Source organism: Salminus brasiliensis, chromosome 19 (assembly GCF_030463535.1).
Source record: "Salminus brasiliensis chromosome 19, fSalBra1.hap2, whole genome shotgun sequence".
NCBI lineage: Eukaryota > Metazoa > Chordata > Actinopteri > Characiformes > Bryconidae > Salminus > Salminus brasiliensis.
In genome coordinates this window covers 18572999-18578998 of record NC_132896.1, presented here as the reverse complement: position 1 = coordinate 18578998, position 6000 = coordinate 18572999, and positions in this window count along the sequence as shown.

Here is a 6000-nt window from a genome sequence, read left to right as displayed (position 1 = left end):
CACACATTAGAAGATTGACGATGAGACTGTGTTGGGGCAAGGCAGCCCATTACCGGTGTAAATTTGTATCTATGTTTGAAGATACATTAAATGTATTATTGTAAACAGATAACATGTTCTTACCTTGTAATCCAGCTGAAGTGAGTGAGCGTTGGGTGAAAAAAGGAATGCAGAGGGAACCCGAGCACCTAACCCTTCTTAGATGGATACACCGTCAGGGATTGAGGATATCACGGGTTCCTAAAAAACTGTACGACAAAAAAGAAAGTCAATATATGTATAGAAACTGAATTATCACTTACCTGTTCCACAGTGGCACACGGATACTGACATACGTACAGCTGCTGATGGATGGAAGGCAGGCCTCACACATTCGCAAAAACAAAGTTAAACAGTTGAACATAGATAAAAAGCCAGCCACAGCTTCAGATGGAAAGAAAACCAAAACGCCAGAGGTGCAGATGGACATGCAGACAGCCACATATTTGGAGATGGATGGTGAGACTGTGTTGGGGCAAGGCAGCCCATCACCAGTTTAAATGTGTATCTATGTTTGAAGATACATTACATGTATTATTGTTAACAGGTAAAATGTTCTTACCTTGTAATCCAGCTCAAGTAAGTGAGCGTTGGGTGAAAAAAGGAATGCAGAGGGAGCCGGAGCAACTAACCCTTCTTAGCTGGATACACTTTTAGGGATTGAGTATATCATGGGTTCCTGAAAACCTGGATGACAAAAAAGAAAGTCAATATATGTATAGAAACTGAATTATCACTTACCTGTTCCACAGTGGCACACGGATACTCACATACATACAGCTGCTGATGGATAGAAAACAGGCCTCACACAGTTGCAAAATGAAGTCAAGCAGTTGTACATAGATAAAAAAACAGCCACAGCTTCAGATAGAAAGAAAAGCAAACAGCCAGAGATGCAGATGGACATGCAGACAGCCACAGATTTGGAGATGAATGATGAGACTGTGTTGGGGCAAGGCAGCCCATCACCAGTGTAAATTTGTATGTATATTTGAAGATACATTAAATGTATTGTTGCAAACAGGTAACATGTTCTTACCTTGTAATCCATCTGAAGTGAGGGAGCGTTGGGTGAAAAAAAGAATGCAGAGGGAGCCGGAGCACTTAACCCTTCTTAGCTGGATACACTTTTAGGGATTGAGTATATCATGGGTTCCTGAAAACCTGTATGACAAAAAAGAAAGTCAATATATGTATAGAAACTGAATTATCACTTACCTGTTCCACAGTGGCACATGGATACTCACATACATACAGCTGCTGATGGATAGAAAACAGGCCTCACACAGTTGCAAAATGAAGTCAAGCAGTTGTACATAGATAAAAAACCAGCCACAGCTTCAGATAGAAAGAAAAGCAAACAGCCAGAGATGCAGATGGACATGCAGACAGCCACAGATTTGGAGATGAATGATGAGACTGTGTTGGGGCAAGGCAGCCCATCACCAGTGTAAATTTGTATGTATATTTGAAGATACATTAAATGTATTGTTGCAAACAGATAACATGTTCTTACCTTGTAATCCATCTGAAGTGAGGGAGCGTTGGGTGAAAAAAAGAATGCAGAGGGACCTGGAGCACTTAACCCTTCTTAGCTGGATACACTTTAAGGGATTGAGGATATCAAGGGTTTCTGAAATACTGTATGACAAAAAGGACAGTCAATATATGTATAGAAAGTGAATTATCACTTACCTGTTCCAAAGTGGCACACGGATACTCACATACAAACAGCTGCTTATGTATGGAAGGCAGGCCTCACACAGTTGCAAAAAGAAAGTCATACAGTTGAACATAGATGAAAAGCCAGCAACAACTTCAGATGGAATGAAAACCAAAAATTCAGAGATGCAGATGGACATGCAGACAGCCACACATTTGGAGATGGATGATGAGACTGTGTTGGGGCAAGGCAGCCCATCACCAGTGTAAATTTGTATCTATGTTTGAAGATACATTAAATGTATTATTGTAAACAGGTAACATGCTTTTACCTTGTAATCCAGCTGAAGTAAGTGAGCGTTGGGTAAAAAAAGGAATGCAGAAGGAGCCGGAGCACCTAACCCTTCTTAGCTGGATACACTTTTAGGGATTGAGGATATCATGGCTTCCTGAAAACCTGTATGACAAAAAAGAAAGTCAATATATGTATAGAAACTTAATTATCACTTACTTGTTCCACGGTGGCACACGGATACTTACATACAGCTGCTGATGGATGGAAGGCAGGCCTCACACAGTTGCAAAAATAAAGTCAAACAGTTGAACATAGATAAAAAGCCAGCCACACCTTCAGATGGAAAGAAAACAAAAACGCCAGAGATGCAGATGGACATAAAGACAGCCACACATTTGGAGATGGATGATGAGACTGTGTTGGGACAAGGCAGCCTATCACCACTGAAAATTTGTATTCATGTTTGAAGATACATTAAATGTATTATTGTAAACAGGTAACATGCTTTTACCTCGTAATCCAGCTGAAGTAAGTGAGCGTTGGGTGAAAAAAGGAATGCAGAGGGAGCCAGAGCACCTAACCCTTCTTAGCTGGATACACTTTTAGGGATTGAGTATATCATGGGTTCCTGAAAAATTGTATGACAAAAAAGAAAGTCAATATATGGATAGAAACTGAATTATCACTTACCTGTTCCACAGTGGCAAACGGATACTCACATACATACAGCTGCTGATGGATGGAAGGCAGGCCTCACACATTCGCAAAAACAAAGTTAAACAGTTGAACATAGATAAAAAGCCAGCCACAGCTTCAGATGGAAAGAAAACCAAAACGCCAGAGGTGCAGATGGACATGCAGACAGCCACATATTTGGAGATGAATGATGAGACTGTGTTGGGGCAAGGCAGCCCATCACCAGTGTAAATTTGTATGTATATTTGAAGATACATTAAATGTATTGTTGCAAACAGGTAACATGTTCTTACCTTGTAATCCATCTGAAGTGAGGGAGCGTTGGGTGAAAAAAAGAATGCAGAGGGAGCCGGAGCACTTAACCCTTCTTAGCTGGATACACTTTAAGGGATTGAGGATATCAAGGGTTTCTGAAATACTGTATGACAAAAAGGACAGTCAATATATGGATAGAAAGTGAATTATCACTTACCTGTTCCACAGTGGCACACGGATACTCACATACAAACAGCTGCTTATGTATGGAAGGCAGGCCTCACACAGTTGCAAAAAGAAAGTCATACAGTTGAACATAGATGAAAAGCCAGCAACAACTTCAGATGGAATGAAAACCAAAAAGTCAGAGATGCAGATGGACATGCAGACAGCCAACCATTTGGAGATGGATGATGAGACTGTGTTGGGGCAAGGCAGCCCATCCCCAGTGTAAATTTATATCTATGTTTGAAGATACATTACATGTATTATTTTTAACAGGTAACATGCTTTTACCTGGTTATCCAGCTGAAGTGAGTGAGCGTTGGGTGAAAAAAGGAATGCAAAAAGAGCCGGAGCTCCTAACCCTTCTTAGCTGGATACACGTTCAGGGATTGAGGATATCATGGGTTCCTGAAAACCTGTATAACAAAAAAGAAAGTCAATATATGTATAGAAACTGAATTATCACTTACCTGTTCCACAGTGGCATACAGATACTCACATACATACAGCTGCTGATGGATGGAAGGCAGACCTCACACAGTTGCAAAAAGAAAGTCAAACAGTTGAACATAGATAAAAAGCCAGCAACAGCTTCAGATGGAATGAAAACCAAAAAGCCAGAGATACAGATGGACATGCAGAGAGCAACAAATTAGGAGATTGACGATGAGAATGTGTTGGGGCAAGGCAGCCTATCACCAGTGTAAATTTATATCTATGTTTGAAGATACATTACATTTATTATTGTTAACAGGTAACATGCATTTACCTTGTTATCCAGCTGAAGTGAGTGAGCGTTGGGTGAAAAAAGGAATGCAAACAGAGCCGGAGCACCTAACCCTTCTTAGCTGGATACACCTTCAGGGATTGAGGATATCATGGATTCCAGAGAACCTGGATGACAAAAAAGAAAGTCAATATATGTATAGAAACTGAATTATCACTTACCTGTTCCACAGTGGCACACGGATACTCACATACATACAGCTGCTGATGGATAGAAAGCAGATCTCACAGTTGCAAAAAGAAAGTCAAACAGTTGAACATAGATAAAAAGCCAGCAACAGCTTCAGATGGAAAGAAAACCAAAACGCCAGAGATACATATGGACATGCAGATAGCCACACATTAGGAGATTGACGATGAGAATGTGTTGGGGCAAGGCAGCCTATCACCAGTGTAAATGTGTATCTGTGTTTGAAGATACATTAAATGTATTATTGTGAACAGGTAACATGCTTTTACCTTGTAATCCAGCTGAAGTGAGTGAGCGTTGGGTGAAAAAAGAAATGCAGAAGGAGCCGGAGCACCTAACCCTTCTTAGATAGATAAACCTTCAGGGATTGAGGAAATCATGGGTTCCTGAAAACCTGTATGACAAAAAAGAAAGTCAATATATGTATAGAAACTGAATTATCACTTACCTGTTCCACAGTGGCATACGGGTACTCACATACGTACAGCTGCTGATGGATAGAAAGCAGGCCTCACACAGTTGCAAAATGAAGTCAAACCGTTGTACATAGCTAAAAAACCAGCTACAGTTTCAGATAGAAAGAAAACCAAAAAGTCAGAGATGCAGATTGACATGCAGACAGCCACACATTTGGAGATGGATGATGACTGTGTTGGGGCAAGGCAGCCCATCACCAGTGTAAATTTATATCTATGTTTGAAGATACATCAAATGTATTATTGTAAACAGGTAACATGCTTTTACCTTGTAATCCAGCTGAAGTGAGTGAGCGTTGGGTGAAAAAGGTAATGCAGAGGGAGCCGGAGCACCTAACCCTTCTTAGATGGATACACTTTCAAGTATTGAGGATATCAGGGATTCCCAAGAACCTGTATGATAAAAAAGAAAGTCAATATATGTATAGAAACTGAATTATCACTTACCTTATCCACAGTAGCATACGGATGCTCACATACATACAGCTGCTGATGGATAGAAAGCAGACCTCACACAGTTGCAAAAAGAAAGTCAAACAGTTGAACATGGATAAAAAGCCAGCCACAGCTTCATATGGAAAGAAAACCAAAAAGCCAGAGATGCAGATGGACATGCAGACAGCCACACATTTGGAGATGGATGAGGAGACTGTGTTGGGGCAAGGTAGCCCATCACCAGTGTAAATTTGTATCTATGTTTGAAGATACATTAAATGTATTATTGTAAACAGGTAACATGCTTTTACCTTGTAATCCAGCTGAAGTGAGTGAGCATTGGGTAAAAAAAAATGCAGAAGGAGCCGGAGCACCTAACCCTTCTTAGACAGATAAACCTTCAGGGATTGAGGAAATCATGGGTTCCTGAAAACCTGTATGACAAAAAAGAAAGTCAATATATGTATAGAAACTGAATTATCACTTACCTGTTCCACAGTGGCATACGGGTACTCACATACATACAGCTGCTGATGGATGGAAGGCAGGCCTCATACAGTTACAATAAGAAAGTCAAACAGTTGAACATAGATCAGATCAGATGGAAAGAAAACCAAAACGCCAGAGATGAAGATGGATATGCAGACAGCCACACATTTGGAGATGGATGATGAGACTGTGTTGGGGCAAGGCATTCTATCACCAGTGTAAATTTATATCTATGTTTGAAGATACATTACATTTATTATTGTTAACAGGTAACATGCATTTACCTTGTTATCCAGCTGAAGTGAGTGAGCGTTGGGTGAAAAAAGGAATGCAAACAGAGCCGGAGCACCTAACCCTTCTTAGCTGGATACACCTTCAGGGATTGAGGATATCATGGATTCCAGAGAACCTGGATGACAAAAAAGAAAGTCAATATATGTATAGAAACTGAA